The sequence below is a fragment of the Rhinatrema bivittatum genome, chromosome 11, assembly GCF_901001135.1.
Source record: "Rhinatrema bivittatum chromosome 11, aRhiBiv1.1, whole genome shotgun sequence".
Taxonomy (NCBI): Eukaryota; Metazoa; Chordata; class Amphibia; order Gymnophiona; family Rhinatrematidae; genus Rhinatrema; species Rhinatrema bivittatum.
The window spans coordinates 82,427,939-82,455,483 of record NC_042625.1 but is presented as its reverse complement, the minus strand read 5'-3'; the positions used below and the strand labels follow the sequence as shown (position 1 = coordinate 82,455,483).

The 27,545-nt window shown below is 47.9% G+C and overlaps 1 protein-coding gene across 3 annotated transcripts in view; it reads right to left on the bottom strand.

Moving 5' to 3' along the window:
- LUZP1 (leucine zipper protein 1) overlaps window positions 1-26,801 on the bottom strand; it is an 81,883-nt gene extending 55,082 nt beyond the window's left edge. For 2 of the 3 annotated variants that reach the window (XM_029619480.1, XM_029619482.1), the window contains exon 1: window positions 26,587-26,801. The gene's annotated coding sequence lies outside the window, so the exon portion shown is untranslated. Of the gene's footprint in view, window positions 1-25,885; window positions 26,004-26,586 lie in introns of those variants that run through there. The other variant, XM_029619481.1, reaches the window with a different exon arrangement.
- Between the last annotated feature and the right edge of the window lie 744 nt (window positions 26,802-27,545).

Here is a 27,545-nt window from a genome sequence, read left to right as displayed (position 1 = left end):
GGAACATTTTCCCAGACAAGTTTAGACCTGCTCTCGGGCTTATCTAGAGTTAGGCCAGAAACGTATGCGAGTAATTTATAATATCGGAGTTAGCCGGATACATTTTTTGCCTAACTCTGCCCCCACTCCCCTCTCTTATTCACCTAAATCTTAGCCGGATAAAGGCTTATCTGCTATTATCCAGATAATCATGGGAAATACTCAAACCAAGCCTTTCTGACAGACAACTTGCGAGTTACTCATCTAAATAGCTTTGAATATTGACCCCTGCTACTCTAAATCCATCTCAAAAATCTAATGTGCTAATTATTCTGAAATTTGACAGTTGGACAAGGATTCAGTTTTAGACCCCAGGTCTGACAAGGAACACAACAAACAAAATTTACTTTTGTTGGTGAAATACTGAAATGACTCAAAACCTTGATGTAATACAACAGTGTTGGTCAACCATAACTAGGGTGGTGCTGCTGTGCCAGCCTGCTACATTCCCTGAATGAAAATTAATACCCAGAGCAGAAGCCCCTTCACATCTGCCAAGGGAGGTACATTTGAGAGTGAGGTGCAAGAAACAGATTGGTGCATCTACCGGGTACTTGCGACATGCACTGGCCACTGTCAGAGACAGGATACTGGGTTCAATGGACTTTGGTCTGACCCAGCATGGCACTTCTTATGTTCTTAGGAGATTCTAGAGAAGAGAAAAAGCCCATATCGCCGCACCAGGACGACACCGTCACTGTAGCACCGGGACAGAGCCCGTATCGCCGCACCAGGACGATACCGTCACTGTAGCACCGGGACAGAGCCCGTATCGCCGCACCAGGACGATACCGTCACTGTAGCACCGGGACAGAGCCCGTATCACCGCATCAGGACGACAAGGTCCGTGCGGCTTTGGGACGGAGCCCAAATCAACGTAAGAAGGCCCTATAGGACTGCACTGGCTAGGTAATACTGTTCATTTCTCACAGACCAAAACAGCACATTTATCAAAACAAGAACATTCCAGGAATGTTTCTATAGAGTTAGTTCAGACTCCCTTCTGACTTATTTTTAGAAATCATCAAGCCTGGAGGAAGTTGAACGATAAAATACATGTGTTTTTGAGTTTGCTAAAACATCATTAAATCAAGTTCATTTGTTTTACGGGTTACAGAAACATTAATCACAATCCGTGCCTGTCTGAGGCCAGTTCACTTAGTAAGGGGCTGCAGAGATCTGCACTAAGATGGCAGCAGCAGCAGCAGCCACTCAGACCATAGACAACAGAGGGGCAAGACTGGGCACCAGGATAAGGCAGGAAACACCGGCTTTCAGCTCAGCAGAAATGAGAGATGTTCCCATGCAAGACCTACAGCTGCCAGCCAGCAACTCTGGGGAAAGTCAGGAAACATGACCTCACCCACCCGGGCCTGCCATGGGCCCAGCATGCTGGGAACATCAGGAAATGAGACTCCACCCACATTGGCCAGCGCATGCCAAGCATGCTGGGAAATCCAGGAAAGGTGACTGAGCACTCTGAGAAGTCGGGAAATATGACTTATCACATGCTCAGCATGAAGATAGCAATGGCGAAAACGTCCCCTGAATACGCCTGAAGATTTTGAGCAGGGGTGACCAGCTCCAGGCCTCAAGAGCCACCAAGCATCTCTGGTTTTCAGGCTGTCCACAATGAATATGCAGGAGAGAGATTTTCTCGCAATGGAGGCAGCACATGCTAATCTCTCTCAAGCACCCTCACTGGGGATATCTTGAAAATCAGACCTGCTTGTGGCTCTATGAGTTGGCCACCCATAATTTAGAGCAGGGCTTCCCAAATCTGTCCCGGGGCACCCCACAGATATTCGGGTTTTCAGGATAGCCACAATGAATACGCATGAGATTAATTTGCATATAGTGAGCCTCCTTTGATATGCAAATTTTATCTCATGCATATTCACCGTGGATATCCTGAAAACCTGATTGGCTGTGGGGTCCCCAGGACAGGCTTGGGAAGCCCTGGATTTCAGAGCATTCCTGAGGCCCTGCTATAAGGGCTCGTTTCCTATATAAGATTAACTCTGTGCTTCCCTCTCGCCATCCTCACCACGGTTTTCCACACATTACCCTGGTTTGCCTTCCAAGCTGGGTCAAACAAACCCCTCACGATCTACTGGCCTCAACTTGCCACCTTTACAGTGCCCAAACCGAATATGCCATAGATCTAAACAGCGGGGGGGGGGGGGCGTGGGAGAATGGTGGCTGGGAAGCGAGCATTAGACTGTGGCTCAAGGGAAACAAACAAAACACCGAGACGGCCTTGCAAGCTACGGAGGAATATACAGATGCCGCCTTTCTTCTCCTCTTCTCCTGGATTACCATGCAGAAAGCGCTTTCAGGCCGTCTGTACGTAGACTCACCGCAGGCCCAGAGTCAGGCAATTGCCTAGGGCGCCAAACGACCAGCAAGCGTGCGGAGGAGGAGCCAGCTCTAGCACTGCAAAGGTGAGCGGTAGTGGCACTCTGGGGAGGAGGAGATTTCCACATCTTTCCATCTTCAGGGGCCCCCCCCCCCCCTATGGGCACAAAACTCTTAAATCCAGCCCTGACTCGAGGGAAGTCTCATCTGCTTTCAACCTAATCAACCCGGAAAGTTCATGCCTCGTTCCTTACCCACTCCCAACGTTCCTCAACCCCACAAAACAGGTCAGCAGAACCCAAGCTTAAATTACCGAGGCTTTTTTCTGCACCTATGGGAAAAAAATAGCTTAGTAGAGCAGACCCTGTTTCCGTCGGGTGTTCCAGATCCCGTTTGCTGCTAACTTTCACTTTTCTGCGGCGCCAAATCGGTCAGTGGATAAATACTCTCAGTCAAATTGTTGCTCTTCGACCCCCCCCCCCCCATCTTTGATAATCCTTCCCTCCCATCCGGGTGCACAACCATCTCCCTCTTTTCCGATGGTTTTTGGCAGGGCTGGGCAGGTGCCCAAACTTTGGTAGCTGGCATCAGCCCCGCAGGGAGCAGCCACCACTGGTGCGGCTGGGCCAAGGCCGATGAGAGTTGCGCTGCAGGAGGGAGGAAAGAAGACAGAGGGAAGGAGGGAAGAAGAGGGAGGAAGGGAGGAGAAAGTTAAAACTAGGGGGGAAAAAAAAAAAAAGCACAACAAAAGCAAGGCTCAATTCCAGAAAACTGAGGAACGCTGGCAGCCAACCCCTGCCCCTCCAAAGCGGGCAGCACGGAGGAGATGACCCTCAAGCCTTCCTGGCCAGCGAGGGCACGTAGGTGTCACCTGGATAGATCCTTCTTGGGTGGGGGTTGTGCAGAATAGGAGATTAAAAAAAACAAAAAAACGATCTACACTTGAAATAATAATTTAGGATTTTTTGCCTTTCCCGCTCCATCTGCAGAGCGACCCTGTGGCCTCCCTCCTCACTTTGGGGCTGGTTCTTGCCGTCTCTGGCAGCAGCATCTCTTTTCCTGTTCGGTTTAGCTTGTTTGATTCCTCTCGGGAACTGCTCCTCAGAAGCTTTGTAGTTTTAGAAGGCTGGGCCCTCCCTCCTTCATTCTTTCAATAACCTTTTCTGATATTTTTTGGAATTTACCTCTCTGTTCGTCCTTTTTTTTTTTGCGCATGGAGTTATTACAGTTCTTGGCAACTAAAATCTCTTTCAATATCTTGCATGTCCCACCTGCATCTTTTGCAATAAATTCTGCATTCTCCGCTCACTTTATGCTCACACGTGACAACTTGCTTGCCAAAACTGTCCTTTTAAATTCAGTATTCCTCTTGCCTTTTCTACTTTTGTCCCAAATTGAAAGGCTATCGTACTGTGTTAAGGATTCTCTGAACATTATATGGCCAGCTGCGGATCCTTCGTAATCCCCCTTCCTTGTTTGTAAGGAAGACAGCCACTAATGGTGGGGAAGGTAACTATCCTCATTGATTTACATAAGAGCGCAAGACATGCCATACCGAGTCAGACCAAAGGTCCGTCAAGCCCATCTCAGACAGCGTCTGAGCCGGATTACTTGGAAAATACCTGGCAGATCCCAACGGGTAGATGGATTCCTTGTTGATCACTCCCTCAGGGATAAGCGGTGGCTTTCCGCAAATCCTACCTAGCTAATCATGAACTTGTCCAAACCCAGCTCTGCTAGATTGCCTTGACCACATCCTCCAACAACAAATTCCATAGTTAACTGTCCGGTGAGTGAAAAAATGCTTTTTGAAATTTGCTAACATTTAGTTTCATGGCATTTCCCCTAGTCCTAATGCTATCTAAATCCTTATCCCAGGCACTTTCTGAATAAAGTTCCCTATTATTGATGGGTGTCCAAGCATGGCTGTTCTATCCAGTCTGCACATATTATTAGTTCGTTATTCTCTGAAATGCTAAATTCGTAGCTATTCGTCTCTATTCGTAGCTGTCTCTTGTTCTTCTTCCTCTGAATTTTGAGTCATAAAGCCACTACCCCCTCATCCATTCCTCTATCAATATCCTCCCCGGGGATGAGATATAATTCAGGCCAAGATCCAAAAATAGACCACCCTCCAGACACATTGGTCTGAACGTGTACATTTCCAGTCGTGACCATTCCTATCAATGCTCGGTCATTCCATGAATGTCAGTTCCTGTACAGTCTGCCATTAAGTCTAAGTCGAAATCTAAGCATAAGCACGGGCAAATTAGATGTAAAAAAGTAATTCAGCAGACTAAGGGAGAATTTGACAATAAACTTGCCATATAGGTAAAAACAAATAACTTTTTTTCAAGTACATTCAAAGCAAAACGCCTGTGAGGGAATCAGTTGGGCTGCTACATAACCAAGGGGTAAAAAAGGGTGGTCAGGGAGGACATGGAAATTAGCAGAAAAACTAAATGAATTCACCACCTCTGTCTTCTTTACTGAGGAGGATGCTGGGGGGGGGGGTTCCATACCCACACTGGAAACATTTTTTGATGGTGAGGATTCTAAGACTCGAGATGACTGTAATAACTCCGATTGACAGACTAAAGAATAACAAATCACCAGGACAGGATGGTATTCACCCCAAAGATCTGAAAGAACTCAAATAGGAAATTGCAGACTTGTTTCTGGTGATTTGCAACCTATCGTTTAAAATAGCCACAGTACCAGTAGGCTGGAGAGTGGCCAATGTGACACTAAGTTTTAAAAAGGGCTCCAGGGGTGATCTGGGAAAACTATAGACCAGTGAGTCTGACATCAGTGCCGAGCAAAATGGTTAAAACTTTTCTTAAAACAAAATTACTGACCACATAGACAGACATGGTTTAATAGGGGAGAGTCAATATGGTTTTTGCTAAGGGACGGGTGCCTTACTAGTTAGCCACTGTTTCTGCAGGAGCTGACTATAACAAGACTGATCTTCTTTCCCTGTGAATATCATATCTGGACAATAAGGCACCCTAGCAGGTGCACAAAATGAGCATTTTAGGGCCGAGTGAGAAATTATTCTCACAAAGCTTTCCTGCCTATAAGACCTCTTGAAGGGAAGCAAAGGTGGGAACGCTGAGAGATTCTTTTGCCCATGAAGATGACAACAGTCTGTCTAAGAAGTACAGATTTCGCCGTTTTATTAGATAGCTCCTGAAGAAGCTTTCTGCGAAACACCGGCCGCTGTTGGGCTGTTTTTGAATATCTTTTAGGACTGTTATCTAATGATTTTATGTCTTATTTTAAAACATTTTTCAAAAAAAAAAAAATACACTGGAAATCCCCACTCATGATTGAAGAGACGGAGTGGCCCGTGCAACGCAGGGCACACTGACTGATGACTGGCTTGCCAATTCTGCTGGAGGGATTCCTGTTAAGTTACTAAGGGCAGGACTTTATTTTGGATCTTTTTGTATAGTGTTTCCCTGTGTGCTCTTCAGCTAGCAGAATCCAATTCAAAAGGGGATGATGAGTGAACAAATCTTTGTATAGAAAGAAAATGTGGGTTTTAGTTTGCACCCTATGGTCTCTTTCTCCTATGAAGAGAGTGTGTGCTTCATAAGGTATCGAAACAAATACATTTTTTTTTTTTTAAAGAGTGAAAGAGACAATAGGGAGTGATGATGTTTCTTTCCCTGGCCCCCCCAGCGTTCTGCTATATCTAATCTCCCTGCAGTTTGAGCATCCTTGCAGAATGGTTAAGTTCCTTACATACGCACAAGTTCGAGAGGGGCTCTGGGTAAATGTGATCAGGTAACCACAGGAGCTTTATATCAGTGAAAAATCCTTGTTGTCCCGAGAAGAATGCCGCATGAATCCCCCCCAGGTAAACATGGCCACAAAATACATTTCTTGTGGCTCGAACATTTTATTCCCCCGCCCCCCCCCCCAAGCCATAAAACCAGAGAATTCTTTTGGTCATGGGCGTTCTAACTCAATCGAGTCAGAGCTTTTATACGTCGCAGTTTCTGGTCCACGAAAGGACCACCCAGTGTGGTTTACAAAACAGCACAAAAAAAAGTGTCAAACACACACTTTGACTGTAAAGGGTCTACATGAATAATTGAAAAAAAATGTTTAAAAGCTTCTGCAAATGGGCGCGGGCGCGAGGATGAGCACACAGGAGCTTCTCGAGAGAAATTCGTAATCGCGGAGAGCGGGGTAAGGCAGCTGACCCGCTTTACTGCCGAGGCTGAAGATTGCGTGGGACTATCATAGCCCACTCAGGGTTCAATAAAAAAGGGACATCAGGTGAACTAATGTGCCTGATGGGTGGAGGAGGTGAGAAATGCTCCTTAAGAAAGGAAAGGAATCATTCCTCCAGTTGAGAATTGTGCTAAAGGAGGTAATTTTTGCATGTAGGTAGTTTATGGCTTAGAATAGGTAACAAAAAGTATTTGATCCGTGGCCTTCAAGGTGCACTGGGATAACATTTTGCATGCAAAGTAGAGAAATGGCTGGGGAGGACAAGGTAGTTACAATGTCCACTGGCACCGATGATGTACGCAGGCATAGGAGAAAGGTCCTAAAGGGACAGGAATGGCCAATTCTGGTCCTCAACCACCACCAACAGGTCCAGCTTTCAGGATATCCGCAACGAACATGCAGGAGATAGAGGCAGTGCACTCAGATCTAGCTCATGCATATTCATTGTGGATAACCTGAAATCAAGATTAGTTTGTGACTCTTTAGGACAGAGCTAGCCATCCCCTGGGCTAGGTAGTTAGAAGAAATTAATGCACCATTAAAGGCAAGGGCAGTCCAGGTACTATTTTCAGAAATATTACCTTTTATATTGTGTTTCATCAGAAAGACAGAGGGAGATTAAACAAGTCAATACATGGCTCTGAGTATGGTGAAAGAAAGAGAGCCTTGAGTTTTTGCAACACTGGAGAACTTTGAGGAAAATTCAGTCTGTATTGGGTTGATGAATTGCTTTGGAACAGTAGAAGACCCATGAGAAGGGAGGAGGATAGCACCAATTTAGCCAGATGCAGTGAATCTGGGAGAGAGAGCTGAGGGTTATAGAAATGCTGAAGCTGAGGCAGACAGGAACGATCCTGGAAATAAATAAATATGGGAAACCAACAGCGGCATGGCTGCAAGAAACTCAGACTAAGTTAGCAAAATCTCTCTAATGAAAGACTCATGACTGACAGCATTGGGGATTTAAGAAGGTAAGAAGTGCCATGCTGGGTCAGACCAAGGTCCATCGAGCCCATCGTTCTGCCTCTGACAGTGGCCAGTCCGGGTCACAAGAACCCATCTGATCCCCAATTCTTGTATCTCACTCCCAGGGATAACTGCTGGCTTTCCCACATCCACCTGGTAATAACTATTTACAGACTTCTCCTTCAGGAACTTGTCCAATCCTCTTTTGAGCCCCACAATCGGGCCGATTCAGTAAAGTCCGCAGGAGAGCGGACGAACACCCGCTCTCCCAGCGCGCGTGCACCGGCCCCTCGCCGGTGCACGCAATGCAGTATTCAAATTAGGTGGTGCGGTAGAAACGAGGAAAAGGAAGTGCTAGGGACACTAGTGCGTCCATAGCGCCTCCTTTTGACCCAGAGTGGCGGCTGTCAGCGGGTTTGACAGCTGACGCTGAATTTTGCTGGCCTCGGTTCTCGAGCCTGCTGACAGCCACGGGCTCGGAAACCGGACGCCGGCAAAATTGAGTGTCCGGTTTTCGGCCCGACAGCCGCAGGCCAAATTCAAATTTTTTTTTTTTTTTACCCTTCGGGACCTCCGACTTAATATCGCCATGATATTAAATTGGAGGGTGCACAGAAAAGCAGTTTTTACTGCTTTTCTGTGCACTTTCCCGGTGCCCGATGAAATTAGCGCCTACCTTTGGGTAGGCGCTAATTTCTGAAAGTAAAATGTGCGGCTTGGCTGCACATTTTACTTTATGTATCCCGCGCGCATACCTAATAGGGCCATGAACATGCATTTGCATGTTGAGGGCGCTATTAGGTTCGGCAGGTTGGACACGCGTTTTCCGCCCCTTACTGAATAAGGGGTAAGGGAAAACGCGCATCCAATGGCAGGTTAACAGTGCGCTCCGTCGGAGCGCACTGTACTGTATTGGCCCAAATGTGAGTTGCCTTGACCACGTCCTCCAACAACAGATTCCATAGCTTGATTGTACACAGAGTGAAAAAATGCTTCCTAGGTTGCTAGTTTCTAGTCCTAATGCTGATAAAAAGATAAATTACCATTCCCTATTCACCCATTCCATGTCCTCCCTCAGTCTTCTCTAAGATAAAGAGCCCTAATCTGTTTAGCCTTTCTCCATAAGGGAGCTCTTCCATCCCCTTTATCATCTGTCGCCCTTCTCTGTACCTTTTCTATGTCCACTATGCCTTTTTTGAGATGGGGCGACCAGAGCTGCACACAATACTCTAGGGATGGCCGCACCATGGATCTATAGTTTTGTTTTCTATTCCCTTCCAAATACTTCCTAACATTGCCCATTTTTGGCCACTGCCGCACCCTGAGCTGAAGATTTCAAGGGATTATCCACAAAGACTCTGAGGTCCTTTTCTTAGGTGGTGACTCCTAAAACAGAACTCAGCATTGTGTGCTTCTGATTGAGATTATTTTTCCCTACATGTATTACTCTGCACCTGCCATTTAGAAGCCCAGTCCCCTAATCTCACAAGGTCCTTCTGCAGGTCTTCACCATCCACAACCATTTTAACTCCTCAAAACAATTTTGTGTCATCTGAAAATGTGGTTTTACCTCTCTTGTTACTCCTTTCTCCAGATCTTTTATGAATATGCTAAATGTCCCAGTACAGACCCCTGGGGCACTCCACTAACGACCTGTCTCCATTCAGGTAACTAGCCATTTAGTCCTACCCTCTGTTACCAGTCCACAAGAGGACACTGCCTGCGATCCCATGACATCCATATTTCCTGAGGAGTCTGTCATGAAAGACTTTATCAAATGCCTTCTAGAAATCCAAATACACTATATCAACTGGATCATCTTTGTCCATGTTTGTTTATTCCCTCAAAAATATCTAGTAAATTAGTAATCCTTGATCCTAAATCAGATGATGAGGTTTTTTGCCTTCCCTTGGATTGTCATATGGAGAGAGCTGCAAGCAGTCAGAAGACGAGTGGACTCAATGGACATCTAGCCTTCTTTCAACCTAACTTAACTATGCATCTTTTTCAATACTGAACTTTTCCATGGACATGAAACAGTGAAAACATAATGATATGAATTAAAGCCCAATGTTACAAAACATTGGTGGAAAAATGACTTTTCTCCACAGATTTTTCTATGTTATAACAAAGTCATTTTTCCACTAATTTTTTATTTTGTTATAACATTGTAATTCCCAGGAAAAATAAAATAAAAAACTGGTAACGAAGGTCCCAAAAATGAAACAAGAGTTCTCTTTTCTAGGTGAATGTAGTACTTGGACAAGAAGGCAATAATAGGTCAGATATCCTTCCACCTCAACATGTAGCTCCCTCCTGAACTGAAGTAAATATCTGGAAGTACACCATTTTTCATTAATAAATGTAACAGTTCCAAGGAGAATATGGTTTAAAAAAAAATCATCATTTACAAGGAATTGTCACCCAGCCCTGAAACACTCAGCTTTGTTATAACATTGCAATTCCTAGGAAAAACTAAAATAAAAAGCAAACTCTGAGATCCCTAACCAATCTTCACACTCTAGTTGCAAATAACACGGTTTGTTGCAGGTGGCGTCATTGTTCTGTCACCATGGAAAACAGCAAGCTCTAGAGTTTGTCAAGGCAATTTGTGACTCAGCACCCCACCACCACCTTTTCCCAGTTAAAACAAAGCCTGAACACACAAGCCATCCTACCAACGGGTTACACTTTCTGCAACTATACTAATCAATGTCTACAGAGATGCGCGGCACCGCCCGCTCTCGCAAAGTTTTGTTACTCCTTACCCTCCCTGAACCGAACCAGGCTGTGCACGCTCTACCACATTCCACTGCAGTACCTCCCTGCAAGGGAGATGAGCAACAAAACTGTGCAAGGGAGCTGCGTCATTCATTCCTCCATGCGTCACTTTTTCTCTCACATCAGAAACTGTAACGGGGACAAGCTGCATATCTTTTATTCATTACTACAAAGAAAAAAAAAGAGAGGATGGATCCCAGACAGCAAACACTGGATTGCAGCCTTCAGATTCCATTCCACTGGCAAAGAGTCCCTCACCAGTGAAGAATCTTGCCACTTGTTAGATTTGCTGTGGCTAGATGAAATTACATGTACGTTAAATCGCAAGACTAGTTTGCTTGCACAAACCCTAGGAGCCAGGTCACCTGGGTGCCTATAATTCAGAAAAGTCAAAAACATTAAAACAAAAGTAAAAAAGCAAAACAAATATAAAATAATAAACAAACAAAAAAAAAAGAGCAAAATAAGAAAATAAAACCAAACAAGATAAGCACAATAGCAACAATAACAAAGCAAAGAGTGAAAGAGCAAGAAAAAAGTAAGGGAAAAGGTTTTCCCTGACTCCTAAAATTTTGGAGTGGCAGCAGAGTTTTCTAAATATATTTCCACTCCTGCACAAAACTCTGTGGCTATAATCCACCCTGAAACTGCAGCATTACCATGGAATGCACTGATTTTTGCATCCACAACTGCTCCAGTCCAAGGGGATTACGGACAATGAAACTTTGACCTACAAGACTATGGTCTGTCCTAAAGAAGGATTTTGTCCCATCAGTTCCTTTCCTGTTTAACTTGACATCGGTCTGGGCCTTAATGTACGTGCAGAGTTAGCTATCTGGCATTAAGGCACGATTGTTTAAAGAAAAGAAAAAAACATAAAACTAAGTGTTAAAAATTCAAGAAGGGAACATAATTGATGCACTGAGGTGGAAGAATCTTATGGACTGTCATGGACCAATCCATCGAGTAGAACAACCATACAGTAGGGCAATTCTTTTTTAAATGCACGCAGGGCCGCAAGCACATTTTCAAAGGGAAACTTTCTGTGGCATTCCCTTTGAAAATTCCAGAGCAGGGGCAATGCCCGGACCATACAACACTTGCAGGGATTTTAAAACCAAATCCCCGTGCAGTGTCTGTGGGCTTTGACCTCCCCCTGCCCTATCCCCTTTGTGACACAGGTAGGGAGGGGGGCAGGGGATGTTCAACCCCTCACGGCGTGCCTCAATTAGCTATCAGAGCAGCTATGGCATCATGAACTTGATAACTGCTTTTAGCTTTCTTGCTCCCTCTCTTTGGAAGTCTGCCACAATCTATCAAAGCTGAAAAGTGTGATCTGAAGTTCCATAAAAGCCTTATGGCTTGGCTTTTTTCTCAGGTCTATAATGATTACCAATATATATAGGTTTTATTTAGTTTATTTTATTTAGATTTTGTAAATGTATTTGTTGTGCTTGCTTTATTATTTTCATTTTTATTGTACTGGATGAAATGATTTTGTGTTTTTAAATTTTTGTTTTCTTTTATTAACCACTTTGATGTTGATAATTGGAATTGCAGTATATCATGTCAATAATCATCATCAACATCCAAAGTGAATTCAAACTCAATAACATCTTCAATAAAATAATAAAATGTGATTTTTCAGGTTTGTCAACTCAAGGGAAGGTAAGGAGGGATCCAAGGAGAAGACAATAAAGCAGACACTGTAAACCACAACATTTAAGTTTGTAGAGAATGGAGGACTTCAAGCAGTTGGTTTGGATGTAGGGACACCAATCAGCTCTATTTTTCCAGGGAAGGTTGATGCAGTCCTTGTATTACCCCACTGAACGCAGAGACTTGCAGTTCTGTCCTCCCAAAAAATAAAATAAAAAAAAAAAAAGCAGGAACTACAAGTCCCTGCATGCAGTGCATCAAAAACAAGATTGGACCAGCCTCTCCTGAAAAAAATATAAAATGGAACTCACTGGTAACCTTAAACAAACAAAACATATTAAACATTAGTTTAGGACCAGGAGAAAGCAAGAGAGAAAAGAAGACAAGCTCAGCAAGGAAGGGGGCATCACTGTGCCCTGCCAACTCGTCCAATTTCAGTAAATTACGAACTAGTCAACGACTTATTACTGGTCCTACGTTATGAAAATATGGAAGGATGTGCGGCATTCCCTCAGTTGACAGGTCTGGCAGGCTTCAGTTCTGGGGGTGTCGTAAGTTATCAGACTGAAGGGATACCTTCCTTGATCACCGGCATGGGTTCCTGGCAGGTTCTGGCCAGCAGGCAGCGAGCGTCCGGGCTCTCACTTCCCAGTGCCCGCGTGGAGGGTCGGGAAAGGATTCCAGCCAGCTCTTTGGAAGATGGCGTGCTAAGAGGATGTCGTTCCCAGGAGCCAGGGGATCCCTATCTTTACCTAGGTTTCAATCTTAACCGTGGCTTCTTTTAAAGCAGCCTACCCAACGGCAACAAACTTGGGAACTCAACGAGTGCAGCCGAACAGTTCCCATCCTTTAGAGCCGTCTGTAAGCACGTTACTGAGTGCCGCTCTGCTATGAAAAGGAACATGGCCAGCCCCTGCAGACAACAGTCAAGGAAGCACAATGCCGTACCACAAATGTACCTGTGCTCTGTGATGTACTGGCACAAGGCCATGCCCACATAATACCAAGCCAGCCATCCGGTGTCAACCAGTAACACATAAGGAGGCCTGGATAATGGCTCATGACAACATAACTGAATAGCACTGTGCTGCAACATAGCCAGCTGTACCACAGCGCTCTGTAATTAAAGCAGAAGGGAAGACAGGGTGTGGGCAGATACTGGCACGCCCCAAATGCATTTTCTGACCTTGTGTTTTCAGCCTGACTAGTGCCAAGATACCACTGCACCTGGCATGCTTTATTCTGATTAAAGATGACTTCATAAAGCCATTTTACAGCTCCAAGATATGGGTACAGGGCAGAGCCTTCGGCGGCCATTCACAGAGCAAGGATTCTTCAGGTCATTTCATTGCAGCGAATAACAGAGTCAGCAGAAAACAAATTATTAACGGCTGAAAGTGGCTTTTTTTTTTTTTTTGCAGAAGGGCCCAAGAACTGTACTGACACCATATGTATGCATTTAAGAAACAGCTGGAAAGCCTTCACCCCCTCCCCTGCAATCTCCCCAGATCCCTCAGGCCTCACCACTCGTCATGAATCCTTCAGACCTCTCTCACCTCTACTCTCTCGCTCTCCGTTGGCCCCCACAACCTCCATTTTGCGCCCCTGCCAGGCCTCGGGTTTTTCGTCCTCCCTTTGGGGGCCCCTGATTCCTCAACCCCTCGCTCAGACGTCCTTCTCCAACTCTTCACTCCAGACTGCCACCCCCACCCCCCACCCCCACCTTTGCTCTCCAGCCCTGCATCACTCTCTGCTCTCCCTCCCCTCTCGGTCCACTAATGACGAGGAACAATATTCTCCGCTTACTGCCTAGAAATAAGATGATCAGAGAATGATTTCACAAAACTCCCACCTACAGGAAAGTAAGGGACATCCCGGTTAGGTAGTGAATGGGAACCCAGCAAACTTGGCAACGCGGAAGCAGAAGCTTACAAATGAAGGCTTTTTCTAGGAATCTTACATCTTTGGCAATATTTTAATGTGAACCTGAAGGACAAGTTACCAGCAGCCTCAGGCATCCCCTGTTATGTAGTCCTTCCACCACACACTCCCCCAGCCTCTTCCATGCCCACCAGGTACCCGCTCCCTTCCAAGTCTCTTCCATTCCCTGCCGCTCATCCCTTCCAGACTCTTCCATTCGCTGCTACATACGTCTCCTCCGTTCCCTGCCAGGTATCCCTTCCCCACAGCCTCCTCCATCCCTAGCCTAGCCTTATCCGTTCCCAATCATGATTCCCTTCCCCCCATCCCTGCACTCACTTACTGAACGTGACAAGTCATATCCTACAAAAGCCCAACCCCTTGCATGCAAACCTTTTTCATGCCGGTGGCAACAGCTGCGCTGGCTCTATCATAACGTGCAGGGCGCGTTTCAGGTAGGACACGTTTATTTGTAAGAAATTACATGAACACATTAAGTGAGGAGAAGAAAGGGATCGTGTGGCAGCATGTCCTGAACCTACATGCAGGAATGTGGCTAAATCCGCTCTTCCTACTGCGCTTAACTGAGGGTTGAAAGCAGCCCGGCGGTCCGTGCAGTCCCACCCTCCCCCCCCGATTGCCAGACAGTAATCTCTCCATGCTGAGCTAGAGGAAAGACCCCCCCCCCCCCTGTAACCAACTCAGCCGCACAACGAAAAATTTAAAAAAAATCCTTCCTGGCCTCAAATATGGCAATCAGCGCCAGGAGCTGGATCAGCGCCTGCTCGGATTATTTTACCCACCGATCCCCGCTCCAAGTTTCACTGCGGAGTGACTCAGTGCTGCGGGGAAGGGACCATTCCGGTCAGCAAGATGCTCCGCAATCCCACCGCTCTACGGAGGGGCAAAATCTTTCCCCCCTTCGCCCGACGGGACGTCCCCCTGGATTTTCTGGGGTTCACAGATCTTATCTGTATTCCTACAATCCGGGCCATCTGTCAACGCTGCACTACATCTGTAGTTCCTTCATTACCTTGGTTTTGGTCCTCCCCCCACCCCCACTCAGATGTCCAAACTGAACTACAGGCCCGGACGCGAGCCCCCCTTCATTTTCAGCTCACTGAGCGCACCCCAGCACGCGCCCAGCTGCGTCCGTGCAGATTCACACCCTGCGGTCACAGGGCCTCTGACGTGGGAGGCTTTGAAGGAGGGCGTGAAGAGTTAGCGGTTTTTTTGGGTTGGTTTTTTTTTTTTCCCCCCTCGGAAAGAGATGGGGGGAAACCAGTCGAGGGACTCGGGGTGGGGGTGGCTGGCAAGCCAGGTCCGGGGTATTTGAGCTGCCAGATCATGGTAGGAGAGGCAATCTGAATTAAAACAGAAAAAGAGAGGAAACAAGTGGCAGATGAGGAGCGCACGCCCCCATCTAGTCTGCCCGATTTGCTTGCTTCTGCGATGCCACAGGACCTCAGTTGAACTCTGCAGTTAAGGGTTGCCCTGTGCTCTTACCCCACTCCATCCTGAATTCTGCTTCTCACCTTCCCTCCACCAATTTTCTTGGGAGGTTGTTCCATGAGTCCGCCATCCTTCCCCCAAAGAAATATTTTCTAACGTTAACCCCCAAGTCTACCCTCCTTTGAGAGCCTCTTATCATGAGCTCTTGTTTGGCAAATTCCTTTTCCCCTGGAAAAAAAGGTTTGGTGCTTAAGTTCAGGTACCTGAATGCCTCCATCGCGTCCCCCCACTCTCTCCTCTAGGGCATTCACATATTTAGGGTCCTTAACTGGGTCATCTCATGGGACTTTCACGATAAAGCAGAGAGACAGGGGAGAGGGAGACGCTGCAGAAAACCAAGTAAGAAGCAGGAGCAAGCATTGCGACAGTAAAATAAGAGAAGAAGAAGAGATGGATGAAGCAGCAGCAGAAATAAACAAAGCCCCGAGAAGGAGATGAGAGCGCCAAATACGACACAACAGGAGCAGGCTCATGGGCTCCCGGGGAGGGGATCTCCAGGACAGACCTGGAGAAGGACGGCGGTAGGACTAAGCCACTGTGCATCACTGGTATTGAAAACCGAAGGAATGAAAGAGAGAATAAAAGACAGGACCACGGACAACCAGTGGAGGGTGGGAAAAGAAGTCCGTGAAGGAGATGGCAATAGAGCGAAGGGCGAGGAGGGATGAAAAAAAAAAAAAAAAAAACTAGAAAGAGCTGAGCTACCGCTGTATGGAGAATGAAGTGCTGGAGGAGAAGAGAGGGATTGATAGCTTTAAAAGGACACAAAGACAGGTCCTCAAGGGCCACCGACGGTCTGGTTACCAGGATTTTCACAAAGAATAAGTAAAGTTTCCCCACCATCAGCCCCTTCCCTTTAAGGTGGCCAGCTCTGGGGAATCCTACTCCAACCTCCTTAACTCTCTTGCAGTTAATTCCCACCACCACCTTTGCTTCTTTATCCTTCTAGACCAGATCTGGTTCTGGAGAGCAGCAGCCCAGAGTTTTCAGGATTGCACAATGAATATGCAGTGCCTGCAAACAGAGCTGATAAATTTCGGAATAAGCCATAGGAGGATACAATAAAACAGATCTCAGCTAAAACCATTAGTGAGAATTGTAGGCAAAGGTTAATGTAATATATCGTGACTTTAGAAAGGAATAGAAAACGGGGTTAGATTTAAAGCTGTTTTATAACAGAAGGAAAACTGGATGTGGAAATCAAATATGAAAATGGAAAATAGTGTTCGCAAATTTATTCCAGAGGCTAATTAATCAACAATAGACCCTTCCTACTGTTAGTAACAAATCTGATACTTGATCTACAGATCTTCTGACACTGTAAATACAGTGAAGGGCCATGCGTGTGCTGCAGAAGGATCTGGATCTTCCAGGACAACAGGCAGAGGAGCTTAAGTGTAAACAAATGCACGGTGATCGCCACAGACCACAAAATAGACAAGCAAGTCACAGATTGAATGAGCCACTGCTTGCCAAAACAAATCAGAAAAAGAATCTGGGTGTTAAAGCAAACCACTGTCGCTCAGTGCCAGGCCGAGCCTATGCTAGCTCGCAGCAAACGGGGATTTGCTAGCAGAATTTTACAGAAAAGTGCGGGCATTTTATTAACATACAAGGTGCCTGGGCCGCTCTTGACAGCTGGATACAGACTGGGGCCCTTTACTTAGGAACACAATGGAGAGGAGAAGATCAGAACCACCAAGCCCAGAACATCGGGCCTATTTCCCTTCCAACCACAGTACAGCAAACCCTACTCAACCTACCAACTTCACCTCTTGCATTCCCAGGGCTATGGGTCCTCTCTCTTAATATGCCATGCCTCTTTTAAATCACCAGCTCTGTTCCATGCATCCACCACCGTTTCTCTGAATAAATACTTCCCTACCATTCTCTTCAGTCTCATATTATGAGCCCCATGTTCTACTGTTTACTTTCCACTTTAAAAAAAATATATATATTCGGCATTATACGTTAGGGATGCAATGTCGTTTAAAGAGTTAAAAGGTTTAAACTGCTGAAATGTAAATGGGAGTCAATAAATACATGGAAGGGCCATCTGTGGCTGTAGTGGAGGGTGGGGTTGCAGCCCCTCCCCCCGACGTGCCCACCCACTACCCTGAGCAATAGCAGCCACGCCTGTCCCAAAGCAGGGAGCAGCACAGGACGCTGGGAAAGGAGGACCCAGTAGTCAGGTGCGGACCGCACCAGCAGATGTTAAAATTGAAATAACTCAAGCGCAAGACTTTACTTATCATTTTGGCAGTTACTGTTTTACGGCGCTACTCTGCAAACATAGAGATGCAGGTGTCATTTTATCAACGGCTCTTCTGGAACGCCATAAATCCTCGAGAGAGACCCTTAAAGCTAATCTTGGAAAGACCACCTTAGCATTGGCAAGGTGCCTAAGGGCTTACATGAAGTCGATAAGACGCCCATTGATAAGAAGGGGCAGAAAAGAGAACCGGGAGTCTACAGATGACTGCACGAGACTCCTCTTATGCAAGCGATGTTGAACACCTGGTGGGAACGGTCGCAGGAGCAATAAGGCCTGTCAGACCGATGACAGGATTTTCATCAACCATACGAGCGGTTCCATGGAATCTGTGATGAGAGGTGGGGAATTCCATTTGTCTATGGTTCAAAAGGGTCCCAGACGTTAGCGCTCAACCGGAACCAGTCCGCATGGCGTATTGGCCAATGGTATGCTCCAGAAGGTAAGTGCTGGGTCTGCTCCGTACATGATCAGGAAAAAAGGGGACACAGGGCAACGAAACCATTTTCTAGGCACCAAGCCAGGCTGCGATGTAGGAGGACTTTACCTTGAATGGCATTTACAACAGGCATCTGGATATCCTGAGGGAACGGAAAGATAACTGGCAGGTGAAATTCACTGCGGACCAGCGAATGGTGATGTGCTTGGGCCACGAGAACCGCCCTGCACAGTTCAAACGGAAGGGGGTCGGCGATTTTTGCTACCACAATAGGAAAAAAAAAAAAAGACTACAGGAGTTAAGCTGGCAACAGCTGCTCTCGCTAGCACGATTTAAATTTATGCCCGGGGTTATGGGATCTTTGTTGGGCTATACCTCGAGCACGTTACCATTCAGAAATTCTACCAAGGAATTAGATAAAAGGGCAGAGACGGGCGCAAACTTATGAGTATGGAGGGGATGCTCTACCAGGAAAAAGATCTAGGCATCATAGTGGATAATACTTTAAAATCGTCGGCTCAGTGTGCTACAGCAGTCAAAAAAGCAAACAGAATGTTGGGAATTATTAGGAAGGGAATGGTTAATAAAACAGAAAATGTCATAATGCCTCTGTATCGCTCCATGGTGAGACCGCACCTTGAATACTGTGTACAATTCTGGTCGCCGCATCTCAAAAAAGATATAGTTGCGATGGAGAAGGTACAGAGAAGGGCAACCAAAATGATAAGGGGAATGGAACAGCTCCCCTATGAGGAAAGACTAAAGAGGTTAGGACTTTTCAGCTTGGAGAAGAGACGACTGAGGGGGGGATATGATAGAGGTGTTTAAGACTATGAGAGGTCTTGAACGAGTGGATGTGAATCGGTTATTTACACTTTCGGATAATAGAAGGACTAGGGGGCATTCCATGAAGTTAGCAAGTAGCACATTTAAGACTAATCGGAGAAAATTCTTTTTCACTCAACGCACAATAAAGCTCTGGAATTTGTTGCCAGAGGATGTGGTTAGTGCAGTTAGTGTAGCTGGGTTCAAAAAAGGTTTGGATAAGTTCTTGGAGGAGAAGTCCATTAATGGCTATTAATCAAGTTTACTTAGGGAATAGCCACTGCTATTAATTGCATCAGTAGCATGGGTTCTTCTTAGTGTTTGGGTAATTGCCAGGTTCTTGTGGCCTGGTCTGTTGGAAACAGGATGCTGGGCTGGATGGACCCTTGGTCTGACCCAGCACGGCAATTTCCTATGTTCTTATATTTCAGACCAGCTCTCGTTACCTTGGGGACAGAATATAAATTGCGTTTTTACATATATATTATCCATGGCCCAGCCGGTGCTAGGGGTATTTCCATAACTGCAGACATTGAGCAGGTGCAGTGGTGGCAGCGTGGGGATTTCTAGAAGAAGTTACCTGCATGTTGCTTGCTGGCCCTGCTCCTTTGAGGCGCAGGTCGAGGGGAAAGCAATTTCCCAGGGCTGATTTTACCCAAATAACTGCCACGAATCGTCCCATACAGGCTGGAAAGGAATCTTACCTAAGAGGTCCAGCAGTGGCTCCCAGGCCTGTTTGCTGACCTCACAGCTGGTCAGGCTGTCCACAGGAGATCGACTGGCAAACACTGCAGTATCTATGCACATTTATCACATGCACATCCCAAAACCCAAGAGGCCGCGGGGGTCCACAGGCGACTGAGGAACGAGAGGCTTCAGTATTTACTCCCAACTGTTCTGGTCTGAAGTCGGCAATGAAAGCTGCTCAGTGACCTACATGCAATGATATGGGAGTCCCAGTTCAACTCCAAGCGCTCAGGTGTCCATATCCCTATCTAACCCTCACAATCTGATAACAGAACTGCTGACAGTGTGAGGCAGAGAGGGCAAAGACGGAGAAAGAATTACCATTTCAACCTTACAGCTGGTAACTCCGAGTTCAGCCATGTTCTTGTGTGTGTGGGGGGGGGTGGGGGGAGGGGGGTAAGCTTGCCCTGCTGGTGCCTGTGTGTGTGTGGGGGGGGGGGGGTAAGCTTGCCCTGCTGGTGCTTGTGTGTGTGTGTGGGGGGGGAGGTAAGCTTGCCCTGCTGGTGCCTGTGTGTGTGTGTGCATCGGGGGGAAGCTTGCCCTGCTGGTGCCTGTGTGTGTGTGTGGGGGGGGTAAGCTTGCCCTGCTGGTGCCTGTGTGTGCGTCGGGGGGAAGCTTGCCCTGCTGGTACCTGTGCTGCCCATGCTGTACATATTCTATGGAAAAATGGAGGACTGACGTCCAGTGCTGGCAACTCTGTACCTTTCACAAGCGCTAAATTTAAATAAAATATCAAAAAACATTTTGTCCTAAGAAGATAAGGTGTGTCATGCTGAGTCAGCCCAAAAGTCCTCTGCGACCAGCATCCTGCCTCCGATAGTGGCCAATCCGGATCGCACGGGCCCAGCAGAGCACAAAGAGCAGATCCATTCCTTGTTGCTCACATCCAGGGACAAGCAGTGGCTTTCCCCAAGTCCATCTGGCTAATAATGGTTTCTGGATTTTTCCTCCAGAAATTTACCCCAACCCCGCCGCCACGCTGGACGCACTGCTTGATTGTGCCTTGAGTGAAGAGACGCTCTCGCCACCTTGCGCTGGTAGGTTTCACGCAGTGACCTCCAGCCTGGGTAAATAACTGTTCCCTATTTACATCTTCTCCTTTGCAAGGCTAGAGAGGTTAGGGCTGATCAGCTTTCTACACCAGGAAGCCGTTCCACCCCTCTATCGTTTATTTATTTATATGGGACAACCAGACTGGTCCCTCCGCTCTGCCCAGCCACAACTACTTCCTTAAGCTGCCTACCAATACTGCAGCACAGGGAATTTGGCACGGCCAGCGGCTCCGAAGTTTGCCACTTCCATGCGCTGCTCTAGGCACTGGTCCCACTCTCCCTGAATTGTCTGCTTCCCCACTTAAAGACCCTCCTTGCCTGGGGATGGGACAAATATGAAATGGGCTCGGTTTTACCCATTCCTTGTGCATCAGTCCTGGGCCTTTTTTTGTAATTTCGCTCCCTTTAAAGGCTGCTTTTCTGCCTTTAAAGCTTTATAATAAAATATTTAAAAATGTGATTCTTACATGTATGGGCCAAAACCTTCAGAGTTTTGTTTTGCTTTTTTTGCAGCAGTTTTTGCTTGCACAGTTTCTTCTGTTGACTCTTTTCCTGACAAAAGGTTTCTGGAGAGTAAACCCTTGGTGCAATGAGGCGCTATTTCAGAGGCCGCTAGCAAACAGATTCACGGGCTTTGCACACTTTTTCCCCTTAAATCTGGCCTGAAGGTTTTGCAAAACAGGAGGGCAAGTTTGTAAGGCATCGAGCCAAATGAATAACGTGGCTACATTGCCCCTTTTGATAACTGCCCCCCCCCCCCCAGGAGTGCATCCAAAATTATTCCCTCATTTTGTTTTTCACCAGAGGAAAACAAGTCTGCTTCCAGTAATCCCTGCCATCACTGCACTAAGAACTTTGCTGACCCCCGCTGTTTCCTGTTCCTGGGAGGATTGGCATCAGGGCCCCCCCTTTCCCTAATGTCTCTTCCACCGCCCCACCACCCCCACCCTGACAGCCAAGGAGAAGAGAGCCCCCCCCCCCCCTTTCTAAAAGCAACACAGCACCAAAAAGAGGCAGCAGCAGCAGCACCAGGACCCTCCCCCCTCCCCACCAACCCACAGAGTGTGGCACCAGTGCCCCCACCTCCACCACGAACCAGAGAGCAGGGCAAAACTGCATCCCATCCGTTGACACAGAGACAGAAAGAAAAAAAACCTTGGCAGGGAAACTGGGGGCTGCGCTTATGCACCAAAATAGCCGGAGCTCTCTCGGCTGCTGAGCTGCTCTCCCACTAAAGCATTTTAGAGAAGAACACGCTCTCTGAATATCTGATCAATGCTAACGGCTGTGACTGCGACAGAGCTTGTGATATCACAGAACGACGCCTGGACCAGGCAGTACCGCAGAGAGAGAGAGAATATCTGGAGCAGGGATGAGGTAGGAGAGGGTGAGAGAGAGACAGGGAAGAGAAAGGAACACACACACACAACCTGGACAGAATTAGAGAGAGGAGAGAGGGTCAAGGCAGCCACACACACACACACAACCTGGACAGAATTAGAGAGAGGAGAGAGGGTCAAGGCAGCCACACACACACACACACACACAACCTGGACAGAATTAGAGAGAGGAGAGAGGGTCAAGGCAGCCACACACACACACACACACACAACCTGGACAGAATTAGAGAGAGGAGAGAGGGTCAAGGCAGACACACACACACACACACACACACAACCTGGACAGAATTAGAGAGAGGAGAGAGGGTCAAGGCAGCCACACACACACACACACACACAACCTGGACAGAATTAGAGAGAGGAGAGAGGGTCAAGGCAGCCACACACACACACACACACACACACAACCTGGACAGAATTAGAGAGAGGAGAGAGGGTCAAGGCAGCCACACACACACACACACACACAACCTGGACAGAATTAGAGAGAGGAGAGAGGGTCAAGGCAGCCACACACACACACACACACACACACAACCTGGACAGAATTAGAGAGAGGAGAGGGTCAAGGCAGCCACACACACACACACACACACACACACACACAACCTGGACAGAATTAGAGAGAGGAGAGAGGGTCAAGGCAGCCACACACACACACACACACACTCACACAACCTGGACAGAATTAGAGAGAGGAGAGAGGGTCAAGGCAGACACACACACACACACAACCTGGACAGAATTAGAGAGAGGAGAGAGGGTCAAGGCAGCCACACACACACACACACAACCTGGACAGAATTAGAGAGAGGAGAGAGGGTCAAGGCAGACACACACACACACACAACCTGGACAGAATTAGAGAGAGGAGAGAGGGTCAAGGCAGACACACACACACACACAACCTGGACAGAATTAGAGAGAGGAGAGAGGGTCAAGGCAGCCACACACACACACACACAACCTGGACAGAATTAGAGAGAGGAGAGAGGGTCAAGGCAGCCACACACACACACACACACACACACACACAGGGAATGAGTAGCTGAATCTGAGATACCGAATAATAATACAAGATAAAGACAAGAGCAGAACACTGCCAGCCGTCTGTCTGGTGGAAGGGGTACAGCTGCAGAATTTCCACAGAGCAGATGCCACCTGAGGGCAGGTGAAGCGGGAGATCGCACAGACACCAGGCAGGAAAGGCACAGCTGCACAGGTATAGCCACAACTGCAGAAAAGCTATGGACAAGGAGGTAAAGCCACAGCTGCAGGGATGCAAAAAAAAAAAAGCTTCTGTTGAAGGCAACCCTTCAGGGCTCACCTGGAGTAGGCCTAAGCACCTGGGTGCCATGTTCTTTTGAGCTTAACAGCATTCATTTATGCGCAGAAATGGCCTTCTCATTTCTGGCTAATTAGATCTCCAGAGGCTCTAGCGGATAAGCATTGATCCAGGGACTTGCTCAATTCAGCATCTGGAATTTTTACTTGGAGAACACGGGATGCTGAAACTCCACGGGACTTTCTGCCTTCCTCCAATTCTATATGTGCAAATAAATTACCCACACGTGGGAAGCTGTGAAACTGGATGGACTGATGCCCTCTACACCTTGTGTTATTAACCATCCCACACTGCACTATAACCGTAGCGCAGCATCATTACTACTCAATCCCCAGACTGACAGGGCTCTGGGGTGGCCAAGGATGAATTTACCCTCTAGTCCCAGTCTCTGAAATTGTACGAAGGGGCGTGAACGGAGCAGAGCTGGAAGAGAACGCAGGGCATGCATTCTGTCACCGAACTCTCATGCATCCATGCGACCTTCTAAAGATAATTATTGGGGAATTCTCAGAACAAGAGACAGACGGGCAGGAAGCTGCTCTTTAAAAGTGGCAGGATTTTTTTTTTGTCACTTTGAAGTTGTTCACCTTCACTGCTCATTTTGGAGCATTTCACATCATTTGGGATGCAAACCCCTTTGTAACTGAAACCCTGGATATTTTTTAAATCTGAGCAGCACATTTAACCCTGCGTATGCTTCACAGCTCACCCCAATTCACAGGGGCAAACCTGGAACATTGTTTTCTACTGGAAGCATCATTCAAGCCTTTTGCTATGTCATAGTAGGGAGGAATAGCTGTGGGAACATCCCACAAGCTTTGTCAGTACTTAGCACAGCAGCAACACAAATCTCAGAGTCCCTTCTTTGACCTCACCAATCTCCGGCCCCCTTCCACTGCTGCAAAACCTTTTATATCTCTCCCTTTCTGTTTGTTTCTCAAGATGCCGGACCACAAAATCCTGAGGCAGAGTTGCTACCTTGTGTGTGCTGCCCTCATGCACTCTGGCCCTGGCTCCAGCCCTTCTCTGTAGGCCTACCCTGGCTCCTATCCACTCTGGCTGGTTCAGCCCAGGCCTGGACACTAGGCCCAGTATGCCCTTGATTTGCAGGTTTTGGCTGTAAGTCCTGTGTGCTGCCCTCTTAACGCAGGCCCTACATGCACCTCTCTTTCCCCCCAGGAACCGTGAGCAAAGTCCGTGTTTTTAACGCAAGCGCGGGATGCTGGTATGTGCTTTACAGACAGAGCCCGGCAAGCTCTTGGCAGGTTAAGAACCCGCATGAGCCTTCGCTTTCTAGTGTCAACTCATCTCCAGTGCCTGGGGAACGGCACAGCTTCAGAAACCCAAAACATTCCTGAGAGTCAACTGAGTGAGAACATATCTGCCCCGGGGGGTATTTCTGATCAAAATAATCATTTGAGATGCACAAGAATTTTATCAGAAGGTATTTTGCTTTGACAACGTTTAACCATTAAAAGCTGCCACCTAGTAACCAGCTGATTGCGTTCCTTCACATACACATAACGTCAGTATCTCACCAGCAGCAAAGGCCTCAATGAGGCACTCGGCCACCGAATCACTTCTGTACTAGGGCTGTGGATTTTTCAGGGTCCCGGACTTGTAGCCTAAACTGTGACTGACCAAGAAACAGCAAATCCCTGGTGACACTCTGATACATATACATCATAGATAAGACTCCGGAAGAAAAAGTACACCCAGTGCAAGAAACACCAGACAATGTCCCTGTAACTCTGCTAGTGCAAGGGACACATGGTAGTGCCTCCAACTCCACTAGTGCTGCATCTAACAAGGGACACCCAGTGTCCCTCAGCTCCAACCCAGCATCCTGGAAGTCAATGCCACTTGGAAAGTGCATGCCATATTGATCACTCCCAGAAACAAAGAGGTGGAGATACCCATCTAGTGGGCTAATAGTTTTAATGGCCATGTCAGTTTCTCTAACTTTACTAGTGCAAGGGACACCTGGTAGCATCCCTGTGGCATTGATAGTGCAAGGGACAGTAGTGCCTGGCACTATGTGGCGGCATACACTCTGCTACTGCAAGGACGTCTGGTAGGGTCCTGGGGGCTCTTCTCGCGCAAGGAAAACAGAGGCAGTACCCTCCCCCAATAAGTGTACACGGCACCCTGCAGCATCCATGTGACTCTGCTAATGCAAGTGCCCGTGTAATGCTGCTGGTGCAGATATTGCACACTGGCGACTTCACAGCAAAGCAGGAGACAATGAGAAGGCTGCAGGCATGCACTATGCGAGGGTTGTGCATCGCTGTCAGGCCCGGGACGCTTACATACGGCGCTTCCCACCTCGGATCAGCCTGCACAGCAGAGGCCCGCGATCGGAGCCCCTGCCTCGGTCACCTCGCCGACACCAGCAACGATCGTCTTCTTGCTTCTCACACTCGCCTTTTTTTAAATGTTTGGGGTTTTGTTTTGGTTTTGTTTTTTTTTTAGGAGGGGGGGGGGAAGAGGGCGGGGAGTTGGGAGGTAATCTGCATTGAATTAATTTGCCGGGCAGGCTGCGGTGAATCCACCCCTCCCCCCCCCTCACCGATCAGCATAGAATAACCCCCAAATGTAGTGAATAAATCCGGCCCCCGCCTGCAGTGATTCCCTCACGTCCGGGTGCAGAGATGCCTTCCCCTCCACCCACCCCAATGCAGAGAATGCTCCCCGGCTGCCTGCAGTGACTCCCCCTTCCCCCGGAGGGTGCAGAGCTGCGCCCCCCCCCCCCCCGGCTGCTAGAGACCGAGGGCAGGACAGGAAGCGATGCGCGGGACACATGAGCCAGGGCAGCCAGCCCCGGCTATACAGCTGCAGTGCCTGAGCCAAAGGATACAGAGAGAGGGGGAGGGGGGGGAGCAGGCGCAGGGCCTTATTCAAGAAAGACTCCCTCCCCTTCTATACCGGGGGAGGGGGGATCGGGGAAGAGAGGTTTATTCCACAAACCCAAGTGACACGCAGAGTGCCCCCAGACAATAAAAGCGCCGGAGTCCGGGCTCTCCTACCTCGCCATGTGAGGATCCGCGCGTCCATAGCAGAGCCGGTGGTGGGGGGAGGAGGGGGGGGGTTCCTCTCCCCCGCTGCTGCAGTTGCTGCTGCCGCCGCCGCCTCTGGCTGCGTCCGTGTCCCAGGAAACCCCCTGACCCCCCCTCCTCTGCCTGCACTGCGGGGCTCACACCATCGCATTCCAGCTCACAATCAAAGGTGGACTTGCCCTGCCACGGGGCCCCGCCCCTCCGCGCGCGCGTCATTCCTCTTCCATATTTAGGCCTCCTTCCACTCCCTCCAGCCAGAAAGGCGGGGCCCGGGGCCTGAGGAAAAGGGCCGAGAGACTTGGGCAGGAAGGGAAGGGACGGGAGCTATTGTTTCACAGCCTCTCGCCAAGTCCCGCCCACCCCAGGCTGCACATTCCTGCTTCTCCTGCAACTTCCCCGCTTTGCTCCTCCAAACCAAAAGATCCCCCCCCCTCCTCCAAATGCAGCAGGCAGAGGTCACTGGACAAATGGGAACCTTTACAGGGTCCGCTCAAAATGGTGGCCCCCCCCCCCCCCCCGAGGGTGTGCAGGGTGAATTCCTTCCAAAAATTACAGTCGGAGGGAGGGTTTTCCGCGAGCCTCTGAATGAAGCGGACATCCTAATCCTTGTAGCCAGCGCTAGAAGCCGGCTCATGTATATTCCTTGCCTGCCCCTTCTCTCCTGGTTTTCTGAGTGAGCAGGCAAAGGAAATCCTCACAAAGCAAGAGGTAATATTCAGAGCTCGGTGATTTATTTATTTATTCTCTATTTAAAACGTTCTTCTTTTTAATTTTTCAAGCTCTCATTATGACGTCTTCTCCTCTTAAAAGTTTCACGCCACTCGCCCAGAGATAAAAGTTGCACCCGGTGAGGGCAATTTTGAAAGGAATTTGGGCGGGTGACGAATGAATTCACGGATGTAAATGCTGCGCTCCCGTCTGACAACGCG